Below are 23,182 nucleotides of genomic sequence, written 5' to 3'. Positions count from 1 at the left end.
CTGTCTTTCTTTGTCTACAGGGACACACGTGAGCTTTCTGTCTAAACCAGACTCGGGAAGCCAAATAGCAGGGAAGTGAAGACTTAATAAATTCTGCTTTCAGAGGTGTGACTATAAAATTAACGAATGAGTCACACCCTACTGTTTAGTCTATGAAACCAGGACTGGCTTTTCTTTTGTTTCTCTTTCTCTTTTCCTTCCCAAGGGAACACAGATGATTTAAGAAGCCTTCAAACACCGCATACCTAAAATAATAAAGCAATTTAGAAGGGAAAAGAAATCTGCTGAAGGTGTAAAACCCCCTCCAGGCTCCATGACTGTGGCGAATTCCGTCCTCGCTCTCTAAATCAGAGCGAAGCACAGTACAGAAATGTTTACCTTCGTCTGATCGCTAATTCCTTAAATTTATGTGGAATCATGCCCAGATGCTCTGGAAACAAGCCTGGAAAAGCCTGGCATTTTAATTGATCCCAGAGCTTCTGGCTGCACAGCTCCTGCCGAGATGAAGTCTGCGTGGCTGACTCCACAGAGCCTCTGCCTGGTTGCCTAGCCACCGGCAGCCGGCCAATCAAGGTGTCCATACACAGGGAGGGAAGTAACCAATCAATTTTTTAATTTCCTTCTGTACACTGAAGTGAATCAGGGTGGATTTGAAATCTCATTAGTCAAAATAAGACGTATAGTATGCATTTTAACACATGTATTAGTTTAATACATTGGGTGCTTAGAGATAAATTCTGGCGAGTATTTCCAAGTACATTGCAAACAAGCATGAAGCAAAAATCAAGAACCTTTTTAAAAAATCATAATTATAATCCAAGTGGTTCAATCCTTGTATAAAATTTCAATACCATGGAGTCCTCCCTACAAACTACCACTGCCTTCTTGAAAATGCATTTATTGTAGAGTCTTTTTATAGAAACCATGTGGGTTCTCACTTCCAAATCATCCCAATTTGGCAAGTGACACCGTATCTTAATTTTGCCATCATTACATAATTTACACAGTTGTATTATTAATTATAATTGTTTTTAGTGTTATTTAAATCCTTTCCTCCTCTGCTTCACCTGATTTCTCCATTCTCAGGGTTTGACCTGGTCCTTTGGTGGCTTCCCCGTCGGATTCCGAGTCAGCCTCTCACCTCATATCCTTCAGTCCCTCCTATAAAATTCAATTATCATCATGTTATTTCTCTTCTGGAACTTTTTACTCAAATGAGACAAACCTGGAGAGCTATGTCCACTTACTAATTGGCATATTCCTTTGTTTCTTAGTCTGTTTCCTCGCCTGTAAAGATGGAGACGTCTCGACAACAGAAAAAAATATCTACAGTATCTAATCTAATTCTTTATGTAGATTACATGTGTTATGTTGTACACATTCTGCTCTTTTTGTTTTCATTACTGTTATTTGATGGATTGTCTTCTTTGTTAACTTTAAAGGGAATTTCATGGTCCTTCGTCATCTGTTAACCTGGACCCCACCCAAATCTTAATTGTTCCCAATACCATTCATCTGACACTCCAGACCTCTATGTGCCCACCACTCTTTGAAGATCACTGAGCTTCAAACTTATTATGGTGTCTTTATTCATGTGACACCTACCTTTTACTGATTCTTAGAACCCAAATTCCAGTGTGTTTCGCTGCTCGACAGAAACCATATTCAATCACCTCAGAGGACTTGTCTCTGTGTGCTTGTATATGCTGCTGGCCTAGCTAATGAGTTAAGCTTGGTCCTTGGGCATATGAAAGTTTCAATTTATCATTCTGTTCTTAGTGCCTCACATGTTAGTATGATGTAAGTATTTGTTGAGAGAATGGTGTTGGGTTATTCTACTGAAATGGGATATATTCTTCCCTTTCTGTCTGTGTGTGTCAGGCGTGGTGGTTTAATGGAATAGTTATAGTCCATTAGGAAAATGATACTGAGAAGCAGGACCGGACATTTGATATTTGATTCTCAACAAATTCTAGGAAATCACTCCTCCGCTAAAGGCCTCTGTGTCCTTATTTGTAATAAAAAACATAGTACAAGTAGGTGTATCTTTAAGATTTCAACATGGCACCAGCTTCTGAGGGACAACACTGAAGGTGTTATGGTATCAACACAATGACTGTACTTAAAAAAAAAACATTTAGGGTTTATATAGATAAATTGGTGACTTTAGTAACAGGATCCTCTTTTGTTTTCTTCTTGAGTTCAGCAACATTTCTTATGGTACTATTATGAGCTTTACTGTGTGTCTGTGAAAGAGAGAGATGGAGAGAAAGATAAAGACAGACAGACAGACAGACAGTGACAAAGACAGAGACAGAGTCTCACTGCAGCCCAAGCTGGCCTAGAGCATGTGACAATCTTCCTATTTCAGCTTCCTTGGTGTTGGGATTCTAGGTTTGAGGCACCAGGCATGGCTCCCAAAATGGACATTAGAAGTATCATTTTTGTGTCTTTTAAAAATGTACAGACTTTTCAGTTTAAACAAGGACTCTGGCGAGTATCACGTGACAAAATGGAGGATGGACAAGGGGAGGTCTTGGTCTTCACAAAGCTTACATTAACATGAGAACACACGTTCTACATGCGTGTTTTATACTAAACCATACTGTAGACTTTATATCTCATGGGTGTGCTTACAAAATGCAATGAATACTCTTGTACTGTGTTTCATGCACAATAAATTTCATGGCATCTTTTAGTAGAATCCTATCATTTATTTCAGAACTACATTTTCCAAAAAGCAGAATAAAAAATGACACAATTGACTGTAAGAAGAAAATTCAGAAGCTATGTTAGACCAACTTGTGATTATCAATTACTTTAAATGTTTGGAAATTTTCATGTTAGGTCCACAGCTACTAAACCATAGGTCAGAATGACTTATAGTGACTGCATTTTCAAAATGGCAACCGGAAGAGAGGATGAAAAGTGGTGTCAGAAGGATGACCTTTGCGTTTATTATCCGGCAGTAAAAGTCAAATGGATATATGAAAACTCTGTGTTATAACACTGAGAAAATAATTTAGGCAAGGATTTTAATCTTTCCAAGTCCCAATTTCCTACCTCTAAATAATACAATGATAACAGATAGTAGCTCAGAGAGTTGTTTGGAAGATTATGTAACACCATCCCATCAATCTTCTGCTTGGAAAACAGAGTCCTCTGAAAAATTCAGAATCTTGATCTTCCTGGGAAGGGGATCGTGACTCCAATGGCACGGAATCGCTACAGTATCACTTGAAACATGTTTTCAGTGATGCAAACCACACACAAGACACTTTGTAGCCGTCTGCTGTGCCCTCATTTTGTCTCAGCTGGCATGACTGCCCTCTCCTCAGAGCCATGCTAAGCTTGCCGGAAGCATCGTAGTTCAAATAGACAGGAGCAGGGAACGAGATGCCTGCCAAAGGAATGAGTGTTGCCTTCATTAGCTGCTATTAGATGCAGTTTGCCACCAGCACACGAGCTGGCCCTGCACGATGTCAGAGAGCTGAAACCCTTACGCAACAACTGACCTTACCTCCAAATGGCTGCAGGGTTTTCATTCAGGCACAAATCAAATCTGGAGGCATGCTCCCTAGAGAATTGCTACCAGCTATGCAGCAGCCAATAGATGCCAGAGCAAAGGGCCCAGGGCCAGAGTCTATGAGTTACTGTGGGCTGAGCCTGGGCAACCTAGGAGTTGCTATAGGCTCAGCCTAAGGAATCTATGTCAGCCCAGGACATCTAAGATGAGCTGGTAGAGGGCAGTGAGCATGAGGTAAACTATAACAGTCAACCTTCATGAGTTGAATAGAATGAAGAAATGTTTCTAAATGATGATATGGGTGTCTTTCCAATGTAAGTTCTTGCCTGTTTAAATCAATGATTTAATGAGTGATTGTGATTGCATGAGTCCCTATCTTGAGGCTGAGAGCATCTTTCATCTTTAGAAGCACCAATTTATTTACTTATTAGACTTACTATATGCTGCATGCCATATGTTCCAGAAATTCACCCACTGGCATGATACAATAGATGACAAAGAATTCTTAGGTTAGTAGAAAAGGGTGTGGCTCTGTAATTTCGAACCAACATGGCTAGTGTAGAAATGTCACAGTGGCTCCTAGCATGAGTGACACTAGAGAAAAAATTATTTTGGCTAGAGCAAAGGAAGAGAAAGGACAGTAAGATTTAGTGAGGAATTCACTTGAGGAGTTGGGTTTTGAAAAGTGACAAATGAATTTTTTGAATTTTGAATTTTGAAAAGTGACAAACAATAGGAGGGTAAAAGTGTGCTCTAGGCAAAAGGAATAGCATTTCCACTCACACGCAGTGTGGGGAAGACACCAATAAGCAGAGTTCACTGAAAAAGAGCTTGGGCATTAAAAGGGAAGACTGGAAAAGGCTTGGGCAGTCCCTAGAAAGAGAAAGGAACTGTTCCTGCTAGGTCAACAGTGCTGGTGTTTGTTAAGGCTCTGAGTTTGTCTCACACTCCATCAACAGTCTCTGTCTATTGCTCTGCAATACTAAGCATGGTCTCCCCTTAGAAATGGCTTTCTTAGCTATAGGTCTTTATATACCTCCTAAGGCCATGAAGCCCTTGAAGTGAGCAATTAAAGGTTATAAAGCCCCTCTGTCATACTCTTTTCCTTTGGCAGTTTCTTCCATACAGTGTTTAAGAGGGCACGACTTCATTCATTCATTCATTCATTCATTCATTCATTCATTCATTCACCCAATTACATGCAGATTGATTCAACGGCCACAAAACACCTGCAAAAGAGCAAGTACTGGAGCAACTGGTGGGTGTGGTCATTCTGACTCTCTCCTGCCTTCTCTATCTGTCTCCTCTTTTTCACTGTAATTCCACCCAATCAGCTTTCCTTTTCCTATGATACACCTCCTGTGTACCAGCCCCCAGTGTTCTTTTTCCCACTGAAAGTGCACGGTATCTCAGCCCCAAGATTTACCCAATTCCTTCAGTAAAGAATCCACTGTAGGAAAGATCTCACTTGTGTACTGACAAGAATCAGATGGACCCTGAGAGTCTATTGGAGAACTGTGGACTCATTGAAAGACACTGAAACAACTCACACGTTAAGAATTTCACATGAAGTCAGCCACTGCCATGAAATTCCAATTCTCCATTTACTTCAAACTCAAATTTTAAATCTTTACTTTTGGTTTTTTGTTTGTTTGTTTTGGTTTTTTTTTTTTTTTTTTGGTTTTTGGTTTTTGGAGACAGGGTTTCTTTGTATAGCTTTGCTCCTTTCCTGGAACTCGCTTTGTAGACCAGGCTGGCCTCAAACTCACAGAGATCTGCCTGCCTCTGCCTCCCGAGTGCTGGGATTAAAGGTATGTGCCACCACCTCCCAGCTAAATCTTTACTTTTGGAACAAGGCAATTTATGAAAATATGCATTATACGTTCATGGCATTATGTTTCCATGAAAACTGAGGGGTTTGGATAAAAAGATAAAATGTGATTAATTAATAAACTTCCAAGTTCCAATGACTATTGGTTACTTCAAGATCATAAAATACAAAATGTGCAATGGAAATTTAATAATAATTTTGAAGAATATGTGAATGTTAATATATAAGAATCCTATCTTCCTAAGTTGTATGTGTTGATGGCAAACAGGAGACTGAGGAGGAGCATTGAGAGTCTGAAGCTTGCCTGGGCTTCATAGTGAGAACATATATTTAAAACTATAAACCCAAACAAAACATAAACTTGTCCTCACGGTTATAGGTGATATTCAAAGCATTGCTGGTTACTATTTTGAGAACATGGTGGAAGAATAGCCAACACTATGTGGAACAGAATTCTCACTCGTCTATTTCTGATGGTACCTATCTTCTTATTTCTGATGGGATTTGTATTCTCTCGAGTCTCTCTTTTCTAAGACATACAGCTGCCATGCCCATAGAACCAGGGCATTCTATGAAGAACAGGGGTGGTGATATATTGTGTACCCCAGTAAAGCTTGCCTGGGGATCAGAGGACAAAGCCAGCCAGTAAATTAGATATAGAGGTCAAGCAGTGGAGACACACACCTTTAATCCTATGGAAGGGGGAGGGGGTTGCAGAGATCCATCTGGATCTCTGTGAGTTCAAGGCCACACTGGGAACAGAGTCAGGCAGTGGTGGCATACACATTAAATCCCAGCACTTGGGACCTCATGCCTTTCCTTGGGAAGGACACACTCCTTTACTCCCAGGAAGTAAGATGGCAGGCAAAGAAAGGTATATAAGGTGTGAGGAAACAGGAAGTCTCTCTCTTGAAGCTGAGGATTTTGTAGAGGTAAGAACGTGGCTGGCTTGTTCTGCTTCTCTGATCTTTCAGCTTTCACCCCAATATCTGGCTCTGGGTTTTGTTTTTGTTTTTTATTAATAAGACCGATTAGCAATTCATGTCCCAAACAGGGGTACCTAAGTATGGCCATGAGGCTGACCACCACTCACTGATGGACTGCAGTGGACAGTTCTGAGTAGAGTACAGTCAGCTCAGAGAACACATTCACCTGTGTTAGGACATGCAAGTATCATTTACTAATGCAGTCTGAAACCACTTTTGTAACTATTTCTTTAGGTCATGTATTAATAATGGTGTTAAATGCCCAATGTAGCAGGCATATTTTGGGTGAAGAAATTGAAAATGAATACCAAAAAGACTTTATTTATTTAGTAAAAACAGAGTTTCATAGTGGCTCTTAGATTTTTATTTTGTACCTGGTTGTATTGTTTTTTCTCTAGTTAGCATTTTATCTCGTTAAGTTAGGAGTCACACTTTTAATAGGCAATGTGGCTGTACAACCACATGAGCTAAGAAGATGCCAATATCTATATTATACTTAACTATCAATGTGTGTGTGTGTGTGTGTGTGTGTGTGTGTGTGTGTGTGTGTCCAGAATGCCACTTACTTTCTGGGCCCCTTTCGGTCCATCTATAATACCCATGCCATCCTTTATAAACTATGATGAGAACCACATGACACACTGAATATAAATATACATTAAAGTTCATAAAACTCCAAACCAGTTGTGAGACTCTACTTCTCCCCCTGTCACACACACCATAAAAAGCACTCAGTACATGTGTCTAAATTCTAAATCAATAAATTAGTAATGTTTGTCTCCCCAGTTCCAAAATCAGTTAAATATTATCATAAAATATACATACTGATAATTACACTTATGTAGCTGGTAGTCAATGTGCTCAAGTGTCTATAATTAAAGAAAGGGGGCTTTAAAAGATTATAATTATCATAATTTCATTTTCTCTATCTTAGATATTTACTGTGAAAAAAAAAATTTTAGAAGCTATGGTAAAGAGATTTTTGTAGCTTTTGGCCTGGAAGGAATGAGTCCCACAGTGATCATATCGTGTTGGTCTTCCTGCTCTGTGAATTTTACAGCCCTGTGTTAAACAGAATACAGATGTCTGCCTATGAAAAGAAAACACACGAAATTCTCACTCTCCAGCCAGAGAGAATCCCAGCCAACCCAAGTGTGAAGACTAATGTCACAGCTGAAATGGCAAGAGGGTGGCTTTGATTATAATTAAGGTGTGACAGGTTCTCTCAGATCCAAAATCCAGATGCCTAGAAGAGGAATCTTCTCAAAGATGGGAAGGTGAAAATAAAATGTTTCAAGAATTGAGCTGTGATCCCAAACTAGTGGATTTCCCACTGAGTTATAATTATCCAGAACTTTGACCATTAAAGGAAAGATTTCAGAGATGACAACCCCTATCAGAATTATATGGATTTCTCTCCTCTCTCTTTCTCTCTCTTTCTCTCTCTCTCTCTCTCTCTCTCTCTCTCTCTCTCTCTCTCTCTCTCTCTCTCTCTCTCTCTCTCTCTCTCTCCCTCTCTGAAATTTCTGAAATGATTCCTTTGTAACATTTGTATTTATTTATTATGATAGTATTTTGGGATGGGAGGCACTGTGTCGCAGCAGTGCAGAGGTCAAAGGGCAGCTTTGTGGAGTTGATGGTTCTCTCCTTTCCACTTTGCATGGGTATCAGCAGGTGGACATCAGGCTTCCAGAGTCACACAGCAAGCAGCTTTACCTGCTGAACCACCTCACCGGCTCACATGGAAACTGTTAGTATAAAAAGGAGGAAAAGATGGTGTCAAACAACCTGTTTCATATCTCCCTCCTTCACGCAGTCTTCTGGATAGCAGATCTACTCTTTTTTTTCTGGCTCCTGCCAACATTACCAGTCAAGGCTGGAGAAAGTACCAGCACTTTAAACTGTAAAATTGTTTACATTTAACCTTATGTATCAAGGCATGTATTTTGGGTCTTCCATGAACCTCTCTTTCCCAGAAGACTGTAAGTTTGCCAGATGCAACACAGATAACAAAATAAAACCAAGGTGAGAGAATCTCTTTGGCTGTGTTTGTTTTTAATATACAGGTACTAAACCACACATTTTTGTTATAAAACCCATATTATTTATTTCTTGGTGAAGTCCACATGCTCCCCACTCTGTCTCACCTACCAAGTACTCTTCTCCCACTATGACCACAGTGATATTGGTGGGCAGAGGCGAGAACAGCTAACTGGAGAATGCCAACCATCGCCTGCACCGTTTGTTGCCACCATGTTCAAAACCTGAATTTGAAGAAGCACCTATTGAAATACATGTTGAGACACTCCAACTCTTCAGAGTACTGGACAGTGAAGTTCAGTAGTCAAAGTACCCAAGGAGAGTCTTCATCAATTATTTTAGCATTTGTGGTGGGGGTGGGGGGCAGGGATTCTACCGCATTACTGAAGCCTCTCATATTACGTTCAGTGTTGCTTATTGTGTGTCCAAAATTAATATGATCGTGGAGCACTTTCTTGTAAATATTGAGTTATAGCTTACATAAAAAGTGTTTATTAAACCACACCATGTCTCAGGGTTACCAGGTGAAGTCAGGATTTTGAGGAGCAAGTGCTTGCTAAAGCAAAGATAAAAATAAGGACTGGAGGGCCAAAGAAAAACTGTAGCTTCCCAGGTTCCAGGAGTAACAACTGGAGGCTTCCAGAAACACAGGGCCAAGAACTATTTTTAGTGTATATTGATCGAATGGTTTCCAAACCATATCCCACATGAATGATACGGGTCAGACTGACTTCTGATGTTTCAGTTGTTACTAAAGTGATACAGAGAGAACCATTCTGACTTTTCAGACTCTGTGTTGTGTGTCAACCTTCTCTGCCATAGGTGGTGACTGTCTATTCCATTCTGGTTGGTGGTCTTAATTGTTGCAGCAAAAATTAGCATCCATGATAAAACTTGCAATCGTTGACCTAACTTGATATAACTTACACGGTGAGTTAAAATGCATCTTTCATCTTGGCAATGCAAGCAGCTTGTCTGCTTTTACTTGCCTACCTTTCTGTTTCAAGAACTTCTGGACACAGCACCATTATAGTACACACTGAGTCTGAAACCTTGCATCTCCTCTTGATTATCAGAAGACTCTGCAGTCATTACCATGATCACTTCAGACTCTGCCTAATTTTCTCAGCTTTCTAAAAGACTTTCGTCAACCTCTCCAAAATGCAGGAATCTCTTAGACACGGGTTTTGATTCCTCTAGGAGTCTTACCCTTCGTCCCGAGGTGTAGTGTTGGTCTGCATACCATCACAGCTGCACTGCATATACTTGATCAGACATAAATCCTTGAAATAACAATAGCATGTGAGCCTCATGTGCAAGTTCACTGGAATTTGAGCAAGGATTAACTGCTCCCCTGCTGTGTAAACTTCAAGGAGTCATTAGAATATGCAATATTCCACTGATTTTACAGGACTGCGAAGATTGATGATAATATGACCACCGTGACAATTGACACTTAGTCTTTTAGCAAATACTGATTCTCTCTCTGTCTCAAGTTTTTTAAAAACCTTTTTTGGCATTATTAACTGCTTAAAATATAGGGTTCCATTATGATATTTTCATAGATATTCATATTAACATATTATAAAAATAAGCTATAAAGCAATATTCCCCATTGTTCCATTAGGAAGTTTTAATTATTTTACTATTTAAGTAAAATGCTCAAGGTAATTTAAACTTCGTCTGTAAAATGAAGTTTCTAACATATCAAACTGAAATTTAATGCTCACCATGAAGACAGATGCTTACCTATCATAAAGCTGTCACAACCTCATTTCTATTGTAGTTCCTTCCAGGAGGGTTTCTAAATTATAAAGTTCACGATTAATCCCAATGAAAATAAATACAGTCCACATTGATGATCTTCAGTAGATATTGAGCTTGTCAAATACTTTTTTTGAAACTGTTAATATCTTCATATAGCTTTTTGTTTTGCGGTTCTGCTTATCTTTGAGACAAAGTCTGGCTATGAAGCCTGGGCTGACCTCAAACTCCTTATTCCTCAGCCTCCTAAGTTCCGGGATTGCAGTAATGAGCAACCATACCTTGCAAAATTCTCATACAATGTTTACATTGTGATGATTACTATGTGTATACAGTACAGGAGCGTCAATATAGATCAAACAGTTTATGTATCTTATTACATATCTTTCTGTTAACATTTTATTTATCTTGTTTATTATTCATAAATATATAAATATATACTATACATTTTAACAGCTAGCTTAAATTTGGATGTACTGTAATTTATTTGAATATTTTATTAGCATATATTTCCAAATACTTTTGCAACTACATACAATGCTACAATAACTATATGTAAGGAGTTAATCACATGACTTTGTACATTTGTGTAAGGAATGATCTCTTAATCAATATTCCTACGAGAGAAGTTCCTATGACAAGGTACCTGATTATTTAACAGTTTGGTGGACGTTGCCAAATGACATTTAAAATTTGTTTTTAATAAACAGTTCTATTTACAATTATTAGAATTATTTTTTACTTTCTCTATTACACAAAAACCAGTAAATATTTAAATCTTTGCCAGTATTGCCTCTGTGGTGATTGCTTATTTTAATTTGCATTTATTTACTTATTTATCTAGCAATACTGAGGAATAATATTATACTATCAAATAGTGTTGACTCGCTGTTAGTCCTAGTCCAGAAGGTTGGGCGTGGGTGCTATGTGTTCAAGAATAATAGCAGACAGGAATTGTGAGACATTTATCATGTGCTAGACACTGTCTTAAGCAGGTTCTTCAGCCAGCATGTGTCAGCACCATAGCTCTGACATAAGTAGTGAGAGGGCCCTCAGTGTATATGTAACTGCAAAGACAGACAGAGAAGATGAGGTTTGGCTCTAATTGCCCAACTTCAGGAGGAGATGAAGCCAACTAACGGCCATAATAAAATGCCAATGACAGTGAATGGAATAGTAATCAAATCCTAGTTTTGAGTCCTCCTAAAAGCAAATTAAGGAGTCAACCAATTATTGTGTTAGTTAGGGTTTCTATTGCTGTGACAAAACACCATGACCAAAAAAAAAAAAAAAAAAAAACTTGGAGAGGAGAGGGTTATTTCATCTTACAGTTTTCAGGTCACACACAGCCTATCACTGGGGGAAGTCAGGGCATGGACCTGAAGGCAAAAGCTGATGCAGAGGCCATGGGGGAACTCTGCTTACTGGCCTGCTCGGCCTACTTTCTTATAGAAACTAGGTCCACCTGGCTGGGTGGATACCCACAGTGGGCTTGGCCCTCCCACATAAAACATTAATCGAGACAATACCCTGCAGTCTTGCCAACAGGCCAATCTTATGGGGGTGTTTTCTTAATTAAGATTCCATCTTTTCAAATGACTCCAGCTTGTGTTAAGTTAACAAACAACAAACAGCAACCAAGACAATGCCTTTAACAATTCACCATTTCTTAAGGCAAACCCATTTTCTCGGTTTGCTAAATATGAACGATACCAGCAAGGACTGATTTCTATTGTTGTATTTTGAGCCATTAATAACAAGTACTCAAATACCTAATGAGTGTTACAATGATGAACGGTTTCATTTACAGGCAAGCAGCCTTCCCAACCCAACTCATTAGGCTTGAAGTGGGACAATTAGAGCGTGGGGGATGGTCTGGAGACCGAGGTCTGAGAGCTCAGAACTGCTGTTTTCATTCTAATTTGTGAGACTTCACTTCCAATGTCTTCTCTTTTCACTTCCAATCAGAGCTGTAAACTGCTTTTTGCCTGCTTTCTGCAGCCTCCTCCGAAGATCTCACATTTGCTTCCCTGTCTATTAGTGTGTGATTTCTCCTCCTGTTCCATTGTGTAGGGCTGTGGGTGAAGTCACTGAAGGCGCCCTTTTCTTTTCACCCCGGTAAATAAGGAGATCTTTTTCATGCTGACAGTGGGGCTCGGAAGCCACCTCTCTTCCAGAAACTCGCCTTTCTAAACCTCAAATCACTTGACCATATGCTCAGCTCACATGTTGTGCTGGCTGGTTAATGTAGCCTGTGCCAAGCTCTTTGCTTTGGGTGAATGCTGGAGCAGTAGCGTGCTTGCCAATGATTATGAATGTGTAAATTCACAGGTCACTTGTGACAGCCTCAGGGTGTTATGTAGAGCTGTGACAGACACCTCCTCAGAGTGATGGCAAATGAGAGATACTCAGAATTTAAAAATGAAATGCTGTACTCAAGTCTGATGCCTGGAGTTTTATTTACCTCATACATTCAAAGCAAAATATTATTCTACAAATTACATTTGTGTAATTTGTATATATTTATAACATCCAACATATATGAAGCACTAATTTGCACAAGTATGTGTAATGCCACTGGGTAAGATATATGTGTGTGTGTGTGTGTGTGTGTGTGTGTGTGTGTGTGTATGAATGAGACTGAGAGATCAGTGACATTAAATTAAATTAAAGACTAAAGAAAGAAGCTGTTCTCAAAATATACCACAGGTGGCTCCAATATCATTTCTAATTACAGGCTGTACATTTAAGTCAAATTTCCAACAAATCAAAGCAAAAACTTGAAGGAAATCTTAAAACTTATGACATACAGAAGACATAATCTGTAAATTTTCATGGTGGTATATACATACCCAATAATAAGATCTGAAATAATTTCCTATGGGCATTCTACATTAAGGTTGTATAATGGGATATTCTGTGACATTATGGTCATCAATATATTTTATTTATAAATATTATAGCTGATTCTTTAATATGCTCAAATACACCTTGACCTCTTTATATTTATTATAATATATTAAAAATAAATTTGATAGGGAATATAATCTAGTTATTCATCTCTGGCAATTGGTCATGCAAGAACAAAGTGTCAACTATACAGAAGGAAAAGATAGATGTAATATGGCTAGAATATTCTAGAAATGTGTCTTACACAGGCTTTTGACTGTGAGCAGTAAGCAGAGAGACCCGGGTTAGCTATCCAGTATGAAGCTGGAGAACAGACATGTTTTAATAATCAACAAAAATAGACAGTAAATATTTTAAAAGACCATCTTTCACAATATGTTGCTTATTAAATAGTGTTTCTCCATTGCTTCTAGATGGAAACCACAGCAGGTTGTGGGGAGTGGGGACCAGCTTGTGCATTGCCAGGCAGTGCAGGAACACCCTGTGGAAGAGGCAGGAGAATGTTGGCAGCAGGCTCCTGAGAAGCTGCTGGAGTTATCATAGTCCTAAAATCATAAATTATTAGGTTCCTTCTCAAACCACAGGGTTATGCCTGGGCCTGTTGGGGTTAAGCCTGGCATAGAACCAGAACAACACTGTCCACTGTCACAAACCAGAGGATGTTCTAGGGTGACCAAAAAGTCTAAAGAGTACCTTTAATTCCAAATACTTCTCAAATCCAAACCTGCTTCTGTCTCCCATTGCTGCTCACACTGCTCTCCAGTCACGTGATACGCTGCAGCGTTTGACGAGTGTATACACTTCCTGAAAGCTCGTGGTCTTCAATAGGCTGCTGTCAGTGGGAAAGTGAAAATTCTTACCACATCCTTCTTCTCCACAGACCAAGTCCATCAGTCACTGCAGACTCATCTCCCACCATGTTCCTGGTATCAGGCAAGACCCCAAATACTTCTGTTTTTAATGCATGTTAGTTCCAGTTTTGTCATATCTAATGCACGGTTCCTCTGCTATCTCATCTTTATTGTGTTTCTGACAGAAACACCAAAAATCAAGCTGCCTCCGTGTCCCATCTGCAGGCCCCATAGCTGCCCCAGCACGTTGAGCAGACCTCTACTGAGCACTGGTCAGTCACTTGCCCCTTTTCTCCTGCCTGAGAGGTGGATTTACTCCCAGTCAGATCAGAGGATGACCTCTGCTGTCTACTCCGTTCTGTAATCATGAGTGTATTTCCTCAGTTTATATCTTAATAAATTCCGTTCCCATTTAATAGACTCACATGGATTAATCATAATAAGTGGTGCCCATGTGACAAAAAGACCGCACACTCCCTGTCGCTTCTGCCTGCAGCCTCCCCCATCATGGGAGTGTATCCACGTACCTGGGGTAAGAGGAGTGGTATGTTTTAGCAGGACAAGTTGATAGGCATTCATGTTTAGGACCATTTATTCTGAATGCATGGAGATCCAGATTATCACCAACAGACAAGATTTAGGTAGTCACCCCTGCAGGTGATGTGAACTGACACCTGCCTGTGAGAATAAAGACAGGGATAAACTTCTCTTCCGTGTCTTGCAATAATAATTGATTGACAGAATATATGAAAATTGCATTACCATAGCCCTGAGCCGATACAGTTTGTTAAAATAAGCATTAATCTCATAGTTGAATGTGTATGTGCTTGAAAGATTGATATTTACCTGCTAGGATGGAGATATCATGTGGGAGTCATGGGCAGCCCACAAATACCTGTGATTAAATCATGGAGCTCTGAGATGTGCCAGGATAGCACATGATGTGGTTCTTTATGTCTGCTCTTTGTGTCTAAATCCCACCAAACCTATTGATTGAATTTGTTCTTGAGAAGTGGAACAAAGAAAGGATTTAGGCCTGAATAACGAATTCATTTATTTTTTCCTTTTGCTTCATGAATAGTCAAGGCCAACCTGTTTCTGCAAGCTCTCCAACCTTCTCCTCTTGAGAAAGGTAGCAAAGTTCAGAAATTTGCTGTTTTATTGTTTAGACTCAAGTGTTTCAAGGATTCAAGGCTATTCTCTCTCTCTCTCTCTCTCTCTCTCTCTCTCTCTCTCTCTCTCTCTCTCTCTCTCTCTTTCTCTCTCTCTCTCTCTCACACACACACACACAGAGTCATACACATGTACATGTGCATGCACACACACATTTATATGAACTTTCAGAATACAAATCCTGCAGGCATAACAAGAATGTAATTGTCCCTCCTCATGACATCATTGAGTGCACAACTCAACTTAGACTTAGATCACATATAACTAATCTTACCTTTGGGGCATTTTTAAACTATCCTACAGCCTTGATGTTCTTCATCTATAAAATAAAAGAATCAGGACCTTACAGAGCATGATCTCTGGGTTGACATCAACTGTCAGGACCTGTGCAGCTTTGGGTTTGACCTGGAAGGGAGAGAGACAGAGGTAGGGGGAGGGAGGAAGGAAGAAAAGGAAGAGAAACATCTATTTTTCTTGTTTCTGTATCTATGCGAAGTCCTGGTGCTGGTGCCTTAAGGGACCCCTCTATGCAATGTCAATCCTGCTCAGTAAGAAACAGCTAGCTCCTCCATCTGACTTCTTAAATTTTCAACTTGGCTGCTCCATGCTTTACTGTCTACTCCATTTCTTCGGCTGCTCTATCAATTTTTCACGTTCTCCAGAATTTTGTTCTTGCTTTACCTTTTTTCCTTAAAATAAAGCTGTCATATCACTGTTTACTCTTGTTATAATGTTTTATTAATTCTTCACAGATGCATTATGTCTTTTGATAATATTCACATGTGATTCCTCCCCCTATCTCCTCTCAGGGCTACCCCTACCTTCTACCAGTAACAGCTGCCCCCACACTTCATGCTTTATTCTTTACCTCCAAATGTTTCTATCTTGCTGCTCGCAAATCTCAGATATGCTTCTAAATCATATCTGTTTGGATCTGACGGGCACGGACCAGCAGTTTCACTAGCAGAACAGAAGGAGCTGAGGTCATACACTCAGGAGCGGGAGTCAGGCATCGGGGTGAGGGAGGCTGTGGTTTGACATCTGATGAAGAGATAGATGGGCCTCCTACTAGAAGGGACGTAAAGGCACTTGTCTCCAGTGGCCTAAGTTCAATTTCTTGCATGTGCACAGTGAAAGGAGAGAACAGACTTCTGGAAGCCATCATACTCTAACCTAACATGTGCTCCTTGGCCCATGTGCACACACATGCACATGCATGCATGTACACACACACTCACACACATGCATGTATACACACACACAAATAAATAAATGCAATAAAATGAAATTTAAAAATAAAATCTAAACATCCCAAATGAAAGGCCATTTTGTGCCTTTGTGGAAGTCATCTCCTATCTGACACTTCTTGTTTTCCCACTTCCTTGGCCTCTCAGCCACTCCAGCCCCTCCTCTGAGAAGCCCTCACTGGCACTGCTGATGCCAGCCCTCCAGATGGCCTCAAACATGAATAAAATTTCATTAAACTCACGATGCATTGGAAATCAAGAGGCTTTTCTTCATTGCATGTCTTTGTTGTTAGGTTTGGTTGTCCCTTCAACTTCACTGGCATATTTTACTCATTTTACTTGGGGTCAAATTAGTTAGGTACTAAAACCAGAGGGTTCACTTGTCAGAAAGCCTCTCTGTTACTGTTCTGACCAGAGAGCTCCATAATCAAGAACAGAGGAGGGAAAGACTTTACGAGAAATATTCCCATTGATCCTTGAGTTAATCTCAGCTGGCAGCTTTATGCTTTTGAAAGACAGTGAAGACAGAAAGAACTCAAAGGATGTGCTTGGTCTTAGTTTTAAATAGAAACACCAGATTTTAGGGTTCTACCTATAGCTTTCTTTCAAAATAGTACTTTGTCTTGGCCCAATTTTTAAAATCTTTAAAACACTAGCCTAAGAAGTATAAATAGACATAAGACATAGGTGCAAATAGATATGCACACACACACATGCACATATAAACATACATGCACATACTGGTATGCATGCATGCCCATGCTGATATGCACACAAATGAACATACATCACAGATGCACACACTCATATATGCACATGCATACACTTAGACACATGCACACATGTAGACACACAGAGCTACACACAGAAACCTATCTACACACATATACACATACATACACAAACTTACACACTGATGCATGCACTCACATGCAGACACAGACACACACAAGCTCAGCTCCAGCTTTTCTCTGGCAGCATTTTGGACACAGCTGCCAGACCCAGTTGTGAATGTTGACAGTGGGAGCGGCCACACAGCAGACAGTCGGTACATGCACTCAAATGTCAGGCAGCCGCATCATTAACGCGGTGCACTGCCCAATAACTCCCAGCTCCCTGTGGATGCGACTTGCAGGAATAATTACTTGGACATCACATGTACTTCAGCACTTCCAAATTAGATTTTACTAATCCACCGCTTCATTTTCAGAATAATCTCATTAGTGTAGTGGTGTTTCTGCCTCCCCCATGTCTCAGAAGATTTATTGCCTTAAAGCAATAACAAGATTTAATGCTTATCGAAGGACACATCATTTTAAGATTCAAACAGAGGTGATGGGTGTGCACATTCATCCCTCTTCTCTCTCATCCTTCACACTTCAAGAAAGATTTCAAAGAATAAATTTCTGTGTCTGTATCCTGGCTTTCTTTATTAAAACACAAATAAAACCATATTAAAGACTGCCACTGACTACCTCAAACAAAAGTAGTGGTTGGCAGATTCTTAGATAAAATTCTTGTCCCTGTGAAAATGCAGCTAGGAAAGTGTTCTGATTGATTGATTTCCTGGGTATATGCAGGATAAGCATATGTGTTTATAGGTATGTGGGTGAGTGTACTTACTCTCGAATGCTCCAGTGGACAACAGAGGTTAACTTCAAATATCTCCTTCCATCACTCTAACAGCCTATTCTTTCATACAAGGTCTCTCATAGAAGCGGAAGGTTGATATTTTGGTTATACTAGCTGGTCAGTGAACTATGAAGATCTACCTTTCTCTGCCCTACCTTAACCACTGGGGTAACAGATGCACACTCCACACACAGCTTTTACTGGTGTGCAAAATTGAACTGGGGTCGTAATGCTTGTGCAACAGGCACTTCTCACGGATCCATATCCCTATTCCCCCCACCCGTCCCAATCCACACAGAAACGTGGAAAATGTCGTCAAATCTCAGCGGACATTTTCTCCATTTTTAATAAAATAATATGAATATTCTTGGTAATTTTCCTTCACTAATGCAGATCCAGAGAACACATGTTAGAAAATGCAAACTGATAGGTCTCTGTCCCAGAGACAATTGAGTCTCCAGAGCTGCAAACTCAAGACTATTCCAGATTCAAAAATCTTTGGTTCCTGCCAGGGCAAAAGAACTCATACATTTTCTTCTGCTCTGATACAATGAAATGCACTGGTATGGTATGGTATGGTATGGTATGGTATGGTATGGTGTTATATGGTATGGTATGCTATGCTATGGTATGCTATTGTATGGTATGGAATGGAATGGTATGGAGGTAGGAATTACAATATTTCAGGTCTTGATTTTCCTGTCAGACATTTCATCTGTTGTCCAGATATGTTCAGTCTATTTGATTCTAAAAACTTGTCAACTGAGAACACTTTTATTCACCATACTTGGGTGCTAGCTAGAGTTCTGTGCTCACAGAAGGGATATAAAGCTCTGAAAGACTTAATTTTTTATCCTGGGTCTTTCAGTAATTGATAATCTGATCCTGGGAAGTTCTCAGCGTTTTCTAACTTTCATCCCATGTCTATACAGTAAAGAACTGAGAAATATTCCTATGTATGTTTAGAGTTACTGAGGCTCATGGGATTCCCTCTATTTTACAGGATACATTGGAAGGCAATTAGATCTAAAATAAAGACAACAAGAGCATAAATGATAAGTGAGTAGAGTTGTTATACAGTATTGATTCTGAAAGACTTACTGGCCTACATGCAGATTGTATGTGAAGTGGTAAAGCCAAGACCCACCGAGGTGTCTAAAGTATGACTTTCTCATTTCAGCATTTTGAACACCTAGACATACAACAATAATGTCATAATAATAATCATATTTGAGTAAATAGTATCCAAACTAACAAGATAAGTGACAGACACCAAAGGAGAGCTTTGGGTGTGGTACCTACATGATGGCCTCTTTCACGTGCTTACTCTCCACTTCTCAAGGGAACACTGTGACCTGGCAATTGTCTCACACTGCCAGTGTTGTCTTTTCAGAACATAGACTGAAAACTGGTGAGGAAGAAGGCTTGCTAGAACTGGTGTGATGGTGGTCCTGGCACTCCATTGCTCAAATGAAAGAAATGACTAGATTTTCATTCTGTCTGGTTTCCATGGCAATACAGCTCAGCACTTTTCCAAATTTCTAGCTTCAGTGAAATATGTCACATTAAAAGTGTTGTTTTGCCTAAACTTAGTGGGAGGTGGTAGCAACTGCGGTCACACTTCAGCATCAGTGGCCAGGCTACACCCAAGGAAGAGGTGGAGTCAGAAATGGGTGTGTGGGCAGTGTACCAAGCGCTTCCTACCCAGACAGGTGTGGCATCTGACAGAGGTGTCAGACTGTGGGGAAACCAAACACAAGGAAGCACCAAGGCACCTTGGATTCCATCCAAGGAACTCCAAATGTATTTGAGTGTGCAGAGTTGTGTGGGGTTGAAGAAACATTGAAGGGCATCAATGCTGTCAATGCACTGTGACTTTCCTAACATTTTAAAAGTAATCTTAAATTTTATAACAAACTTTGGGATGATTGCAAAGACAATGAAACACAGACTTCTTGTAACTCTTGGATGTCATAATAAAGAATGCCATAAACTCGTTGCTATTTGTTGCAAAGGTGAGAGATCTGCAGTGGAGCCCACTGCACAGGGTGGAGGTGCTGGTGAGTTTGCAGAGTCCACTGCACACGGTGGAGGTGCTGGTGAGGCTGCAGGGTCCACTGCACAGGGTGGAGGTGCTGGTGAGCTGCAGAGCCCACTGCACACGGTGGAGGTGCTGGTGAGGTTGCAGAGTCCACTGCACACGGTGGAGGTGCTGGTGCGGCTGCAGAGCCCACTGCACACGGTGGAGGTGCTGGTGAGCTGCAGAGCCCACTGCACACGGTGGAGGTGCTGGTGAAGCTGCAGAGCCCACTGCACACGGTGGAGGTGCTGGTGAGGCTACAGAGCCCACTGCACAGGGTGGAGGTGCTGGTGCGGCTGCAGAGTCCACTGCACACGGCGGAGGTGCTGGTGCGGCTGCAGAGCCCACTGCACACGGTGGAGGTGCTGGTGAGGCTGCAGAGCCCACTGCACACAGTGGAGGTGCTGGTGAGGCTACAGAGCCCACTGCACACGGTGGAGGTGCTAGCAAGGCTGTTGTGTCTTCTGGATGCTCTAGATAACAGCCAGTTCTTTTCCGGTTTTCAGAGGCTTTCTGCGTTCTCTTTATATAGCCTCCTTTGATTTTTCAAAATCAGATACTTTCCCCCTACTGTATCATCCTGACCTGGATTCCTACAGCCTCTTCTTTTTCATACAAGGATGCTACGACTAATGTATTGACAGTTTTCAGACAGCCTCAAGGGACCATTATTTTACCTATCACATCCTCTACCTAATTCCCTTATCATTTTTGTTCTGGTTTTGTTTCTGTTGTGATTAAAACTATCTCAGCAAAATCAATTTGTGGGAGAAGAGAGCTTATTTCAGCTTATAATTTCAGGTACAGTCTTTTATCAGGGATGTCGTGGCAGCAGGATCTTGAAGCAGTTAGCAATATCACACCCACAGTCAAGAATAGAGGGGAATAAATACATGCCCATTTGATTGCTTGCTTCTCAGCTGAATTTTTCTACTCTTAAACACTACAAGACTCTCTTCCCAGGGAATGGCGCCACCCACCGTGGGCTGGGATTTATTAACTTTTTTTTAAAAAAAATTTAAATTTATTTTAATTTAAGAATTATTTAATTCATTTCACATAAGGATTTATTAACTTAGTTAAGACAGTCTCCCATAGATATTCCCACAAGCCAAGCCATTTTAGGCAATCCTCCATTGCAGCTCTCTTCCCATGAGACACTAGGTGTGTCGAGTTAAAAATTAAAACCAATCAACAGAGTTACCATCTTGCACTACAGAACATTCATTACTAAATATTACCAAGCATTCATTTGTCAAAACTAACAATCTGACATAGGCACATTATTATGAACTAAACTCCAAATTGAATTTTATATTCATAACCTCCTCTTTCTGCTCCAAGCTTCTATTCAGGAAGCTCCTGCTGTGCATTTGGTTTTGTGTCTCACCTACTGCCCCGGATCATGAGAACTTCTCAGCCTGTATTTGCCTTTTGTCACCTCCCCAGTCTGAGGCACTTGGGAAGACATGACTTTGAAGACATGGTGTCAGACATGGTATTTCGGACAGTTTTCTCCACTCTACACACTTCACGTTTCTTCTTTCAGCTCCACAGCAGGAGCAGAGGGATTTGGTGTCGGCTAAACTGGCCAGGTCATTGCATTTCAGCTTAGCAAAGGTAGCAGAGAAAACTGCTGTCCTTACAACAGAGCTTCAGAGCAGGGACTGGCAGTTGGCTCAAGCAAAAAAAAAAAAAATAGAGCCTTTGTGCCAAAGCCCGGTCATGAACTATTTGCATTCATCACTGAAGTCCATAGCTACATCGATGAAGATGGATATGTTGGAGAATGCTTTCCCCCAGGCATGATGTGGCTGGTGCCTTCTTGAATTCAGAACAGCTGTGATTACCAACACAAGTTACAAGATTGGTTTTATTAATAACAGAAAGGAGGAAAAACTCCTAAGGTACAAGAAGGGCAGGAGCACTCATGGGTAGCTTCTGAGATAGTGCATGAGGCCCAAATCTTCCTGAGGATATGTAAGTAGTTACCATCACTGAAGGAAGGGACTTTTTATCATAAGTGGCTCATGCTCCTGTAGGTAACCCTTTATCCATGTTCCTATAAGTATCCCAATTAGACACATTAGCTCACCAAGCTGCATGTGGGTAAATATCTCCTAAGATACATTGTCAACTGGCTCTGGAGATGGATTTACAGTTTATATTTCCCCCAGACTATGTGAAAGGGTTGAGCTCTATAAAGATTTGTAAAACTATACGTTGTTAGGTGCCCCCCCCCTTATAATTTTTGAGATGAGGTCTCATGTAGCAAATACAGGCCTCAAACTCCTTATATAACTAAAAATTACCATGGAAGATTGCAAGCCTTGCATCGCCACACCTAGTTTTATTAGGTGACGGGGATTGTACCCAGGTTTTCAAGCATGCTAGTTGGACATCCAGCCATCTGAACCACGTGGCCAACCATTTCTAGATTCTCACATACACCCATTGGAAAGTAGAAGTATTTTCTACTTAAAATACAGTTACTTCAGTCTTGATGAATAGGAGCCCAGATTAAACTTACATGTGCACTTAACGTATGTAAGTGCTTATAATTAGACTCACTAGGCTTAGTTCACATACCTGGGTGATGGTGAAAAAAAAGAGTGGTCTATATATTATTTATTATAATAAAGTCTAAATTTGGTAGTAATAAGATAATGTTGTCAGATACAAATGTCTCTGAAATGGGGAGTCTGCATCATGGCTGTTGGCACGTTGTCAAGTGTTAGCTATGATAGTAATGGGAACTACAGCTTTGCAGCCTAAAGTGGTATGGAGGGTGCTCCTCAGGCATCAAAGCCCTGGCGTTTCTGGTGCCATGAGTAGTAGCCATAATCTCTCTGTTAAAGGATTACAACCCCCATTCTTCAGAACTATGATGAGAACTCAGTTAAATAAACTATGTTGAATACCTAATAGATACTACAAAATATCACTAATGGAAACAAGGTCAGTAAATATTTATGAGTAAATGGTATCATCATTATCATTTGAAAGCCATCACTTAAATATGAAAATCAACATTTCAAGATAAAAGGCTGGTAATCTTACCTTTGTTTTGTGGACTATTATTTTACTCAGTGGCTGGTAAGCAAGCTTTTATAACTGTATTTAAAGCCGTTGTATCGAGTGT

This window comes from Peromyscus maniculatus, chromosome 1, assembly GCF_049852395.1.
Source record: "Peromyscus maniculatus bairdii isolate BWxNUB_F1_BW_parent chromosome 1, HU_Pman_BW_mat_3.1, whole genome shotgun sequence".
NCBI lineage: Eukaryota > Metazoa > Chordata > Mammalia > Rodentia > Cricetidae > Peromyscus > Peromyscus maniculatus.
The sequence above is the reverse complement of the archived record's forward strand: the minus strand, read 5'-3'. Positions refer to the sequence as shown.